General features: G+C 45.2%; 1 long non-coding RNA gene across 1 annotated transcript in view; it reads left to right on the top strand.

Moving 5' to 3' along the window:
* The window catches only part of LOC134728896 (uncharacterized), a 116,894-nt gene extending 102,734 nt beyond the window's left edge, over positions 1-14,160 (top strand). The window contains exon 7 of the long non-coding RNA XR_010109758.1: positions 13,316-14,160. This is a non-coding gene — a long non-coding RNA (uncharacterized LOC134728896). The remainder of the gene's footprint in view (positions 1-13,315) is intronic.
* Positions 14,161-15,108: the final 948 nt, after the last annotated feature.

Genomic DNA, 15,108 nt, shown 5'->3' on the forward strand with positions numbered 1-15,108 from the left:
GTGGGCTTCCTCTGGCATGGTCTCAAGAGAGATGTTTTTGCACCTTCCCCAGGCATCAAAAACCCAGCCCCCTTCTCCGGTGTTCTTTATCACCGCTCCAGAGATTAGAGACTTTAATCATTTAGTAACTGAAATAACCTCCGTGGCTTGCAGAGTTTATGGCCAATTTGTCTTCATTGCACCGAATTCAACTGCTTTTCTTTGCTAAGGAATGGGCCTTGCTTATTATGCTCCTTCTTTGCACCAGAGGGAATCAGTGTGTTGTCTACAGACCCAATGCAGATAGTGGGTGGCTATGGGTGGCTCAGGACCATGAAAGTATGGCTCAGAGAACACATGTATGTATACCATAGGGCTATTAGCATGTTGAGTTGCTTAGAGTTTGGCTGTGGCTTTCAGCTCCAAGTAGCAAAGGAAGGGTAGACAGGAGGGTTGAAATTCTGGGACCATTTGCAGGACCATCACTGGGATTGTCTACTCCAAATGCCACATGGACCCCTTTTGTTGTCTATGTTAAAAAGGAAAAAAAAAAGACCTTGGTTTGTTTTGAAACCTGAGACCCCTAGAAAACTTAAGATGCTGTGTAATTGAGACTTACAAAGATGTATTTCACCTAAATTTTACCTGAGAATCTGAAAACGATGACTTGTTATGCAGTTAAGGTTTGTAAAACTCCATATGTGTTAGGTGGGTCATTGTAGACGATGTCATGATTCTCTGTCTAGATCCTCCCAGCAGCCTCAAGCACTCATTCCATCTCCCCAAGGCTGACAACTCTTAACTAAGTCCTTGTTTGGGACTTGCTCTGGGTTAAAGAGAGCCAGTCACCTTGACCAAGGTTACACTTCCTTCCAAGGGGCAACCCTTACTGGGTGCCTGCCCCACTCATCTCAACTTGAGACCACGCTGCAGGGCCATCCTGGCTCCAGAGCTCGCCATGGGAGCAGTGAGGCCTCTGTTGTGGTAGCATCATGGTTCATCTTCTCCCTTGGCCCAATTCTGCTTCCTTCACTGTCCTTAAAGAGATGGTCCCCAGAGTAGTTCCACTTCCTAATAAGCTTTTTGTGGGCAAAACTGTCTCAGATTTTCTCAGGGATCCAAACCTGCAACAGTTGGTACAAAGAGTGATAAATCACAAACTAAAGGCTAAAAGTGAAAGCTAGAAGTCTGCCTTTGCAGCATATACAGAGACTCATCTCCTGCAGTTGGAGAGCTGATAAACTGAAGGACGGCCAAAGGCTTAATCAAGAAAGTAGCAGAGCTCCAGAGAAGGTTGCGTTCTTAGCCCTGACAGGTCTGCTATGCTAAGGCCTGGAGTGGGACCTGGGCCTGGGATAGGTATATCTGGGTTGGTGTACTAGAAAAGTGGGAATTTCCAGATTCTTCTGAACCCTCTGGGACCACAGTTGGGTCCCACTGCTCTTTGTTAAAGGCTAATGCTCCTCCCTTGCCTGAAGATGTCACAGAGGTCTCTGTTTTACAAGGCAACATGCTCCTCCTCCCCCAAATCCACTCACAGCTTCCCTCTTGATCAACAGGCATGTGAATAGGGTTGAGTCATACCTTGACTTGTTTGGGGAAGCAGTGGGTCTGCTGGAAAAGAAAAAGGCTGCACTAGGAAGGGGCTGCAGGACCTAAATAACACATACTGGCAAAAGCCAGGATACTACCCGTTGGACTGGATTCTGCGAGTTCTGGATCCTAGACAGAAAATAAAGTTGGACAAGGGAGAGTTTAGGGATATGAGAATCCTCTCCCATGATACAGAATATAACACCCTGACAAGGACCCCAAGAAAACAATCTAAATGCTGCCATGATGTATCTTGGAACTTGGAGAAATAGATGGCTCATACTATATGAAGTGGAAGTGTCAGAACTACCATGGAAAATGCCAGAGACAGGACCAAAGGACTCAGAGAAGCAGGCATGTTGGAGTGGATATGCTATTTAAGGCCAGAAAGTCCTTGGAATATGCTTCCTCTAGAACTTGTGTACTCATACAGTGGGAAAAAGGGAATACCCAAATATTTCAGAGACAGTTGGACACAGAGTCTAAGCTGATATTGACACCTGGGGAGCTGAAGTGTCATCTAGACCGCCTGTTAAAGTGTAGACACATGGAGTCCAGATAGTAAGTGAGGAGCTGGTCAGGTCCATCTCTTAGGGTGTCTACTGGTGCACAGATCCACCAGGAAGTCTCTTTCTCAGCCCTGGAATGTATAATTGGAACAGATGTAATCAGTGATTGAAAAAACACCCATGTTAGCTCCTTAGCTGTGGGGTAAGAGCTATTAATGCAAGGAAGGCTGAATGAAAACCATCTCCTCACCTCATTGGCCAAGATAGTAAATAGAAAACAACTTCACAACTGTATTAGAGTTCTTCAGAGAGAGAACCAATAGTATGTACATATAGATATGTGAGAGGCAATTTATCAGGGGAATTGGCTCACATGATTATGGAGGCTGAGATGTCCATGATGTGCCTTCTGTAAGCTGGAAAACCAGGGAAGCCAGCATTGTGGCTCCATTCAAGTCTGGAGGCCTCAGAACCGGGGAAGCCAATGGTGTAACTCTGTTAGAGACCAAAGGCCTGTGAACCTGAGGGCTACTGGTGGAAGTTCTGGAGTACAAAGGCCAGAGAACCAGGGATTCTGATATCCAACGGCAGGAGAAGGAGGATGTCCCAGCTCCAGAAGAGGGAGAAATAATTCACCTTTCCTCTGCCTTTTTGTCCTATCTGGGTCCTCAGCCAATTGGATGGTGTCACCCCCATTGGGTGAGGGTGGATCTTCCTTAGTTCACGGATTCAAATGCCAACCTCTTCCAGAAACATCCTTACAAGCATACCCAGAAATAATGCTTTACCAGCTATCTGGATATCCTTTAATCCAATCAACACCCAAAATTAACCATCACAACAACCAAGGGGCAATGAATGTCAAAGACTAGTGCAATTTTTAAAGACCTAAAAGGATGCGGGGGGAGGAGGAGAGTGGTCCCCATCATGTCCCAACTAATGAGCCAGTCTGCCCCCCTACAAAAGGCAGACAGATCTTGAAGAGTGAAACAGTGGATTACTGTAAACTCAACCAAATAGTAGCCACGATTTTACAGATTTTGTGAACATGTGACATCTTTGCTACGATGATCAACTTGGTCTTGAGACACAGTATGTGGCTTTTAATATGGATAATGTGGGGGTTTTTTGTTCTAGTGAGAAAGGAAGATCAGAAATAGTTCGTGATCACTTTGGACAGACAAAAGAATGCATGTGTGATCTTTTCCCAGGACTATGTTAACTCTCAAACCCTTTGTCTTAAAGTAAGGTGGAAGTGGTGTATCTGAGAATTGGCACAAAAAGGGCCACAGGGCGTAAGTAGGCTGCACGAGCAGGTGGCCCAGATCCCTGTGGCATCCACTGAGAAACTGGTGCTTCTCCCTCAGCCACATGGGGGATTCTGTTATGACCACCTGACAATGGAGAGTAAAGGTCAAATTTGGTACATGGGTGGCTCAGCTCATCATGTAGGTGTAAGCTGGAAAGCCTCACAATGGGCACAGCTTTGGGTGATTCACCTGTCTATCTATTTTGGGTGAAAAGAATAGTCATCTGAGGTTGGAATCTTTTTTTTTTTTTTTGAGACGGAGTCTCGTTGTGTCACCCAGGCTGGAGTGCAGTGGCACGCTCTTGGCTCACTGCAACCTCCGCCTCCCAGGTTCACGCGATTCTCCTGCCTCAGCCCCCTGAGCACCTGGGACTACAGGCACACACCACCACATCTGGCTAATTTTTTGTGTATTTTTAGTAGAGACAGGGTTTCACTATGTTGGCCAGACTGGTCTCGAGCTCCTGACCTTGTGATCTGCCCACCTCGGCCTCCCAAATTGCTGGGATTACAGGTGTGAGCCACCGCGCCCGGCCTGAGATTGGAATCTTTATAGACAATGATAAATACTTGGCTGGTTGGTCAGGGGCCTGGAAGGAGAAAGATGAGAAGATTGAGGATAAGGAAATCAGAGGAAGAGGGGCCACAGAGGGAGAGGATGCCCAACGCAGATGGGGTGTCACCCTCCAGGATGCAGGGTATACCCTAAGTCAACAACCATTAAATGGCAATGCAGAAGGGTAAAGGTCTGGCCTGCTCATCCCAATTCAGGATAGCTCTGCAGGGTCACCCAGCCCCAAAGTTCCCTGTGGGACTCACTGAAGCTTTTTGTGACTGTATCATGGTCCTTCTGCAGCTGCCCAGTTCTGAGTCCTTCATACCCCCACAAGTGTGATACTGAGAGCACTCCCCAGTAAACTACCTGCATGCAAACCATTAGATAGATTGAAGGGTTCTGGGGACCGAGAAGTGGAAGTAGGAGTGGCCCTGCTTTCTGTCACTCCCAGTGACTGACTTGGAGAATTTGTGGTTTTTGGCTTCACAACTCTGGGTTTTGTGGTTCAGAGGTCCTGGTTCCCAGAATGGAAATGCATTCACCGCAGGACATAGCAAGTAGCCCACTAAACCTCAGACTATGGCTTCCACCTGGTTGTGGCAAGCTTCTTATGCCAGGCAAAGAGAGGAGTCACCATTCTAGCTGGAATAACTGACCCTGATCATCAGAAGGAAGGAGAGCTGGAAAAAGTGAGTGGCACCAGGTGATCTGCTTGGATGCCTCCTGACTCTCTTGCCCCACTTTGATGAGAAATGAACAAGAGCAGCATCCATGGCTCGAGAAGTACATAGTGACCAGGCACCTAAGCTACTCGGGGATGAGAGTATGGACCACTCCCCAGGTAAACCATCTAAACCATTAAGGCACTAGCTAGAGAAGATGATGGGGATCTAGAATGGATAGTAAAGAAGGAGAATGGTGAGAACCAGTTATACCCCAAGATCAGCTGCTGTGGCAAGAGTTGTAGTTTATACCACTAACTTTTGTCTTAAAAGTGTCTTCCAGCCAGGTGCGGTGGCTCACACCTGTAATCCCAGCACTTTGGGAGGCCAAGGTGGGCAGATCACGAGGTCAGGAGATCAAGACCATCCTGGCTAACACGGTGAAACCCTGTCTCTACTAAAAATACAAAAATTAGCTGGGTGTGGTGGCAGTTGCCTGTAGTCCCAGCTACTTGGGAGGCTGAGGCAGGAGAATGGCATGAACCCAGGAGGCAGAGCTTGCAGTGAGCCGAGATCACGCCACTGCACTCCAGCCTGGGCAACAGAGCGAGACTCTGTCTGAAAAAAAAAAAAAAGTGTCTTCCAGGAAAAAAGGTCCCTCAGTATCTTGGGGGAACTGCTGCCAGAATGTAGTGTATGAAGCCAGAAAATGGGAGCAGTGCAGGGGAGGGCTGCAGAGGACACAGTGGCACACCACCCAGATTGTAGCCCGCAAACCTGAGGCTTCACTCTCCCTGTGTTGGAGGCTGACTCTCCTCATCCAAGTGCCTTTCCAGGACAGGCCTGAAGAAAGCCACCTGGACCAAGGTCACATCCTTCTCTCCTGGGCAGCCCACATTCAATGAGTGACCACGCAGGAGTGTTAAGACCTGTCCTCCTCACTCCAATTCAGGACAACTCTGCAAAGCCAGCCCAGCCTCAGAGCTCCCAGTGGAATAAGCTGAGACTTTTGCTTGTGACTACATCACTGCTGAGTTTCTCCCACTGCCCAATCTGGCCTCCTTCACTCCCCCGTGGATGGCACTCCCCGATAAGCTACCTGCATGCAATCTCCATCTCGCATTCTGTTTCCTGGAGACACCACCTGAGATCATCGCTGCAGGTGTTTTCATAACTGGTATTTGTATTTACAAAGCTCCATACCACTTTTAATCTGACAGGTGGGGTAATGCAAGCTCAGCCAAAAGGGAAACTAAAAAAGGGAAGAAGCTATTTTTTGACCTGTCCCTTAATAATTCAGTGGCCAGGTCTTACATGGGCCATAGGCCTTCTCTGTCCTCAAAGTCCAAGGTCGGTCCTTTGTCCTGGTGGGTCACCAGGGCCACTCACACTCTGACAATGAGATCGTCCAGTTCTACACCTACCTCCCTCTTTCTTCTGACCCCACCTCCCACCACCGGCATATCAGGACTGTATTAAGGAGTGGTGGGAAGGGATAGAAAAGATAATCTATGAAACAGATCAGTCGGAAGTTAACAAGAAGATTGCTAATCAGCTGCATCGCTGTGAAGTCCAAGCTCTTTGCAAATGTTCTTCCACCATCCTCCTGCAAGCCCCCATGGAGTGGGATCCATGAGGAAATCCTCCTGCAGACTTCTACTCCAGTGCATTTTGCCTTTGTAAATTAAAGTGTGCAATTTGCCCTCCTTGTGTTTGGGAATGTATCAGGTCTGAAACCTAAAACCTTTCAAGTGAACCAAAACTTCTCTCCACCCTAATGACACCAGAAGTTGACTGCTTCACGCAACCTGCTCCCCTGCCTCCCTGCCTGCAAAAGGGTGTGCTGTTAGTGGGGAAGGTGGCTGCTTAATGTCTCAGAAGAGCTGGGACTTTAATGGCCTCAAGTCTGAGTTTCCACTGGCCTCCTCTGCACTGCTGGGTTTTCTTTGGGAGTCTTCAGAGATCCCTGAACAGTGATGGTTCATCGGCTCTTCTGGACCTTTCTTAACTTTGTGCCTTACATGCGCTCTGATTCAGTTCAGAGTTTGCTTTGCTTCCTACCTTCCTTGCTCCCAAGCCCTCAGGTTCATCTCTCATGCTCTGCCTTACTCTTTTGGGCTAAGCAAATGCAGGGCCAGGCCTGCGGATTAAATGTTGGGGAGACTTCTTTTAACTTTTCCATTTCAAATTTCAGCCTCACTTAATTGAATTGCAAAGTTAAATGTCCATGAGACGAGAACAGAGCAGCTTTAAGATTGGAGAAGGAATGCAAAATTCAAATTCTCACAGCTTCTTACTGAAAAATATCATGATCCACTTGGATGAAGCCAACACTGTTGGAAATGCCACTCCCACGCTGCCCTTGGCTCTGCCTGTCTGCAAGGACTGATGATTTTCAACTGGAAGGACCAGCCACAGCCAGTCCCCAAGCTGATCAGAACCAAGCTGAGAAGTTTATCCAGGGTTCCTTACCCATCATGCATGAGACATAGAATTAAGCTGTCTGAGAAGTTTATCCAGGGTTCCTTACCCATCATGCATGAGATATAGAATTAAGCTGTCTGAAGCTTGGTTGCTGCTTAAGGAACTGCTGGTCTCTTGAGTAACTCTCTTAGTGTGTAATCCATATAGCAGAGAGATTTTGCCCTGCCTCATCAACTCCTCTTTCCTCCTTGGCCTGGAGCTGCCCCCTAGTTCAACACCATGACAGTCTGCTTAACTCTTTCTCCCTGTAGAGCTACATATGTTTTTACCCCCATTTCCTCCTATCCTAGCTTTAAGCTGTTCTGCTTCAATCCACACGATGGATGTGGATTACATTCCTTCTTGGAAGGTGCAGCTACTACCCAGGCGCTAAGGGGTACTTCCTTCATTCAGAGATACCATCAGTTAGACTTCAATACTTACTACTTGAATCTACCTGAATAATAATAGTGCCATACTGGAGTGAACCCACACTTCCCATATCCCCAACCCATTACTTTTGGGGGACTGGTCATCTTCCTCAGAAGCAATGCTATAGCTGGATCTTCTGTCTGGTCCTGATCCCTACCAATTCCAGCTTGTTTTCATTTCCTTAACAGTGCACTACTGAGGGCCTTGGGTTACTTGCAGCTGATCCACAATTGACATACAAATAACTTCCAATAGGGATAGAGCTTTAAAATATGCTCCCAGCAATCTTACCTAGGATTGTATTGTGCAGTTAGACACCAGGCTGGGTTATTATGCTATGCTGTGAGGCCAATGATTCTTATATATATTTCCCACTCCAGAACCTTTTAAAGTCAGAGATCACTTTACATGAAATGCACACCTGGTCCAAAAAAAGGCCATTGAAATGCACCTTGGAAAATAATAGCTTAACGTGAACAATTCAAGTAAAAGCTGTCTTTCTTTTCCTCTTGTGAAAGCCATAAGAATTAAGTTTCATGTCTCCAGTTTCTGCCAGTATAATACTGAATTTAAGTTCTTGGGGATATTAGTTTAAGTAATGTACTAACTACTTCTGAAGGCTGAATTTCTAATGTATCTCAGAAACTGGATATGGGAAAAATAGAGTTTTATCTAGACGTGCGTTTATTTCCAAAACTGGTGAGGCACAGCAGTTGAGTTCTCACTGGAGTGGCCCATGCGAGACCTAAATATCCATTTCTGTCTGTTACATATTTTTATGTGCCTTAGGTTTTACAAAAATCCCTTGCTCCATATTTACCCAACTATAGAATATAATTAGAGTTTGACACTCACCTCTCCCTTGAGAAAAGGAACTGAGAAAATTCAGTTCTATGAAAGTTGAAATATTTTGTAGATATTTGTTTAATAAATATTGTTAGAGAAATGTTTCTAAATGGAATAGACGGTTTTTAATCCTAACTGGAATTCAGTACTTTTCAGCTACAAATCTGACATGATGTGATTGTGATTGGATTAGTTTCCTGTTGCTGCTATAACATTACCACCAGTTTCATGGCCTAAGACCACACACGTGTATTATCTTACAGTTCCAGTGGTCAAAAGCCCAAAATGGGTCTCACTGGGCTGTTGTCAAGGCATCAGTAGGGCTGTGTTCCTTCTGGAGGCTCTAGGAGATAACCTGTTTTCTTGCCTTTTACATCTTCTAGAAGCTTTCTGCATTCCTTGGCTTGTGGCGCCTTCCTCTGTCTTCCCAGCCAGCAATGGCCAGTCGTGTCTCTCTCACATCATATCACTGACAATGATTGACCTGTCATCCTCTTTCACTTATAAACACCATTGTGATTACATCGTGCCCACCCCAGACAATCCAGGATAATCTCCCCATGTCAAGATCACAGCCGAGCATGGTGGCTCACACCTATAATCCCAGCACTTTGGGAGACCGAGGCGGGTGGATCACCTGAGATCAGGAGTTAGAGACTAGCCTGGAGCCTGGCCAACATGGTGAAACCCCGTCTCTACTAAAAATACAAAAAGTTAGCCAGGTGTGGTGGCAGGCACCTGTAATCCCAGCTACTCAGGAGGCTGAGGCAGGAGAATCGCTTGAACCCGGGAGGCAGTGGTTACCGTGAGGTGAGATCACGCCATTGCACTGCAGCCTGGGTGACAAGAGTGAGACTCCGTCTCAAAAAAAAAAAAAAATAATCACATCTGCAAAGTCTTTTGCCATGTACAGTAACCTGTGCACAAGTGCCAGGAAGCAGGACATAGACGTTTTGGGGAGGAGGGCACTATTCTGCCTACTGCAATGGTACTGAAGCAAAAGCAATTTTAAAGATTCTTAATATTTTCATCAGTTCGATAAATCAGAAGTGAACTCTTGAGGAGTCTTAAACATTTGGAGGAGGCTCTGTTGGAGAGCTGGCCCTTGCATGCCTCCACCACTATGTTGCTTAGCCATGACTTATCCCATTTCTTGAGGAAAGAGTAATGTGTTTTGGATCTGAGACACAGATGACTACATTCCCCTTGTCACCTTCACTTTGCCAATTCTCCATTTATTTCATTCTATAGAGACCTGACATATTGCCCTTAGAAACTGGCTACTCCCTAGAATACTGCCAATTTGGGGTTAGATGAGAACGATTATAAGATGGCTACTCAAAATAGTGCAGCTTGATTGAAGGTGTATTACAACATCCTCAGCAAATAATAAAAAATAGTGGATTAAAAAAAATTGCATTGGGGTTTTGTTTAAAAGGAGGTTACCCCTCCCTACATTGCTGTAGCATGGTGATTCTCTTTATTTTGGTCACTGTTATATTTCGTTCTGTTTGCAACACTATACTTCTATCAGCTGATGTGATGCAGCCAGCAGCTGCCCCCATGTGTTAGAAATGTCCTATAGCTTAACCATGGAGAATCAGGACTTAATTCATTTACCCTGGCTCCTCCATTGCTTTCCCTGCCAACACAGCTGCAGCATAGCTCCTCCATCTAGAAACCTGGCAGCTATCCCAGCTGGAAGCTACCTGCCAACACTTTTCTGAAGACCAGCCAGAGGAGGAAGAACAGGAGGGCAGAGGGCTGAGGAGGGAGGGAAGAGAAGACGCAAATCTAATTGCATTGGCCTCCAGCCCTCTTCAGATCTCTGTGCTTCCAGAGGGGGTGACATACCATCAGCCATGACTGATCTTGCTTGTAAAAGTCCTATTTAGATGTAAGCACACTTCCCTCAGGTTTCAGATTCCAGAATTACCCTAATATTCCTCTTTACTTTGTAGTTATGCAGAACCAGGGACACCCCATTGACTGGAATAATGACCTCCCAGGCAGAAGAGTGATGGCTTGATGTTCTGATGTCTCTTTACCCTTATACTAGTCATTAAATTATGTGCCTTCTTCTCACCTCCATAATGAGCCACAACGCTGTCCAACTTTTCTAGGAGGAGTACCTCTTGTTAATGTCAAATTTTATACCATTCCCACTTGATAGTAGTTGTACTTTTAGTATCTGTTGATTTTTAAAATATGTGATAAAAAGCACCTGAGTTCAGTAAGATTTGGATTAAGTTTTATTTTATTAATCACACGGCATTGAATTACATTTGAAAATCAGCAAGGACGGGGACGCTGCAGTACTCTGTAAATACCAGTGAGATGAATAAAGAAAGTGCTTGGGGTGCATATGGATTCATGGACCTTTTTACAATAACTCAACACCCTAGAGAAGGAGTGGTTCACAGGCTGGGGCACCACTGGAGAGAAACAGGGGCCAAACTTGCTCAGTTTTGTGTGTGCATGGGCCGGGTCCAGGAGCAGCTCTGTGAGCTCCTTCCAAGTCTGTGCCCTTGGGAAAAGATCAGTGTTTAGATCAGGCCCACCCACAGGAAACCACACTGTTAAAATCCCTTCTTTCATGGTTCTGAAATCTTCAAAATAAACAAAGCTACCCTGTAGGCTGGGACTTCAGTTATATCCTTTTGGTTCATATTACAAACTTTACAAGGAAAAGTGACCTTATGGCAGCTGGAGCAAAGGAGGGAAATTAAGTAGACAAGACACTTGCTAGGACAGGCGGCTCTAGTCCAGGGGCCTCCCAAGGGGAGCATGATTTCAAGTTTGCTGCTCTCCCACAAACGAGATGGTAGCTAAAGAAAAGGTAAATGAGGAGAGCTGGTTAGAAACAGAGGTGATAATTCAAGTACTTAGAAACCAGTAGGGCCTGGGTGTCAGTGCATTGGAATGATCCATGAGCCAGAGCTCCTAAAAAGGCCCTGAAGCACAGTCTTCTCCCCTACTACCCTAAGGAGCAGGTATTAACCCTTTGGTTGCTGGAACAAGGGAAGGTGAGGGGTTCCAAGGTGGCTGGGGTGGTTGTACAGGGAGTGGATGCAGAGGCAACTTAGCAGCCAGTAAGGAAGCATTTCAATATTTAACAACTGGATATGCTACACCCCTGCATATTGGCAGCTGAAATCTGTAATCAAGAACTCGATGTGTCTCATAGAGGGTTTTGCAGCCATGGGGAGAAAATATTGACAAAATCCAGTTCCTTTGTTTCTCTCACTATTGCTCTAACTGGTTAAAACCTAGGCTCCCTTCTCCTGAGAAAATGACACCTTTAGATAAAAGCATCTCTTCCCAAGGTGGAAAAAGAGACTGCTATGACTGAGTGCCTACCGTGTGCCTACCCCGAGCTTGGAGTTTTATAAACATGTCTTCATTTTCCCTTGCGACCACCACCTGGGTGGGTATTTATTACTCCCATCATACAGACGAGCAGCCTGGTGCCCAGGTTCACACATCTGGTAAAAGGTGGATCCAAGCTCCACCCAAATCTCCCTGACTCCTGAGCTGGAACCTTCTTTCCCACCTCATCACACTACAGTTTTGAAGGTTTTCTTGTTAACATGTCAGTGATACAATTCTCCAGGTGGGCATTAGTGCTGTGCATTTTATCAAACAGGTCCACTGTATTCTTTCTAACCCCTCAAATGAGTCTTCTTATATAACAATATTTTCATTTTGTTTCCATTTATTAATTCAACTAGTAACTCTTTTTGAGAAGGAGTCTTGCTCTGTCACCCAGGCTGGAGTGCAGTGGCGCTATCTCGGCTCACTGCAAGCTCTGACTCCCGGGTTCACGCCATTCTCCTGCCTCAGCCTCCCAAGTAGCTGGGACTACAGGCGCCCACCACCATGCCCAGCTAATTTTTTTTTGTATTTTTAGGAGAGACAGGGTTTCACCGTGTTAGCCAGGATTGTCTCGATCTCCTGACCTTGTGATCTGCCCACCGCAGCCTCCCAAAGGGCTGGGATTATAGGTGTGAGCCACCGCGCCCTTCCAACTAGTAACTCTTTAATCAATCGAATCACATTGAATTTATCACTTACAGTGGAGCAATGAATGAAGCCACATGTAACTTATTATTTGAAGTACATGCTTACCATATGTAACAAGGCCTTTCAGCTTTACCTGTTTCACATAGGCCTCCTGATATGGTTTGGCTGTGTCCCCACCCAAATCTCATCTTGTATTCCCATGTGTTGTGGGAGGGACTTGGTGGGAGGTAATTGAATCATGGGGGCAGGCCTTTCCTGTGCTGTTCTCATGATAGTGAGTCTCACGAGATCTGATGGTTATGATTAGGGGGAGTTTTCCTGCACAAGCTCTCTCTTTGCCTGCTCCCATCCATGTAAGACATGACTTGCTCCTCCTTGCCTTCTGCTATGATTGTGAGGCTTCCCCAGCCACGTGGAACTGCAAGCCCAATAAGCCCTTTTTACTGTATAAATTACCCAGTCTAGGGTATGTCTTTATCAGCAGCATGAAAACAAACTAATACACCTCCTTATTATCAAATATAAGCTATAGTTCAATTAAAAACATAAACATATGTACATATGCATAAACATTCCCCAAAAGATAACAGTTGTGGTAATTGTCAAAGTTTTCCTTGGATTTTCATCTAAAGCATTTTCCTGGAAATCAATTTCATGGGCTTGTTCATGTGAGCAATGCCTCACGATAGAGGTGATGTCTTTCCATTAAACATTTCCACCCCTCATTACACCTCAGCCTTTTTACCTCTACCATTTGTTGATAATGTAAGGTTATAAACACCAACAAATACAAATCAATAACAATGTCCATTCCCAATTAATTTTATCTAACATTTGATACATGCTGGCAGGGCAATGAGTAAAGCCTTTCTTTGCGGGGAGTGAGGGTTTGTGGAGTAAAATGCCTTCGTTTCTAACCTTAGCCCTCCTATTCCTTCCCAAGGTGTGCTCAGCCTCCTCCTGTGATGTATCTGAATTTCATCCTCCATGGTGAAAGGCAAAAGGCTGTTTATCTCTTCTCTGGTCTGTGTATGAAAGCTACATGAAAATGAGCATTGAAAGGGTTAAGTGCACTCTTCATGCAGAAAGACAAAACTTGTGGATTTTCTATTCCATTGGGTCCAAACAAGAAGAACGGTCTGTTGCTATTATTTTAGGATTCAACTCAATAGCTGATAAATTTGATTTCTTTCACACTCGGCAAAGACTTGAAACATTGTAGCCCCAGAATGGGAAGTCTCTTCTCCGAACTTATGAACATGTAACTCTTCAGTTCTCCCTCAACTTTATTAAGCATATTGAGTTTCAAAAGACATTCCTACTCTCCTTCTTCAATACCTTCTCTTTTTAAATGTTACTTTATTTTTTAAATGTATTATGCAGTTTTTAAGACATTCAAAAAGGGATAAGGAAAACCAAACCAATACCTACGTATCTATCACGCAGCTCAAGAAATACAACATTAGGAGCAGTTAAATCCACTATTTATGCTCGCTGCCTTCTAGATAGAGTCTGTTACTTCCCAGAGGTCGATTCCTGAGAGCCTAGGGGCCTGGGCATTGTCTTTGCCATCTTTGTGAGGCCCTGGAGATGCCCTTTATGTCTCTGGCTTCTATGTTGTTGAAGTCTAGGTTGACCTCGTGATTTTTGAGGCTGTGGGTTAGCCTTGCAATGTCTGGAACTTGGCTATGAGTTTTGAACGCTTTTTCTTGGGCCTTGTCGTCAGATGGAAGTGCACATAGCTTCCCATGGCCACCTCTTCCAGGATGTTCAATGAGAAGTCCCAAAGCCCCTGCATGAGGATCAGCCTGAGAGGCCAAGGGAAGCTGACCAAGCTCTCTGAACTTGAAATGGACTAGACTCATAAAGGAGGAAGCAGTGCCACTGTTTCCTGGAGACTCAGCCCCCTATGGGGACACCTTGTACTGACAGGGTGAGCCGGGCTGAGGCTGGGTTTGAGGGCAGGTCCAGCTGTCCTCTCACTTGGCCTCTTCTGAGCAGGGTTTCTCTTCCAGCCATGGCACTGTCCTGGCTGGAGAGCTTCAGGGCAGTGTCTGCCCCATACCCTCATCTGGGTTCTGAGATGGCTTCATGGGTCATTTTTGGTGAAGGGGGAGCTCAGAATATTTGCATTATTTTGTGGACATTGGTCTTGACTAAGAATAACTAAAAATTGAAGGCCCAGGGGTTTTAAAGATAAGAAAAAAATGCAAAAACTTAAGGAGTCATTTGCCCTGTTGCTCCTGGATATTGCAGCCAAACAAACACATTCCCAAATTTATTTATGTTGCAGACCAGTCATTTTTCCTTATACAGGAATCTTATTAAAACAATAAATCAATGTTAACCTGGGTTTTAAATTGGCCCAATATGTTTGGAGAAATTGCTGGTTTAATTTTCCTCTTTTTCATTTTTCAATTAACTAATTTAGCTTTCCCAGTTGGGATACCACAAACCTTAACACATGAATTTATCTTGAAACCAGGAGGCCCCAACATACATTGCCAGCAAAACAAAAGAGGAAAACCCAACATTTGTCCTGTCATGAGACAGCAAAGAAGCACAGGTCCAGAAAATATCTATCTTTGTTGCTGCAAACTACCTAAGCCTAAGCTCTGTGAAGCAGCCTCAACTGCCTGTAGACTCCCCTGAATACTCTTTCTGAATTTTCTCCACATTCCCTGTGACTAAAAGTTTCCAGAACATCTCTGTTGTAGACTGAATGTTTGTATCCCT

This window comes from Pan paniscus, chromosome 15, assembly GCF_029289425.2.
Source record: "Pan paniscus chromosome 15, NHGRI_mPanPan1-v2.0_pri, whole genome shotgun sequence".
NCBI lineage: Eukaryota > Metazoa > Chordata > Mammalia > Primates > Hominidae > Pan > Pan paniscus.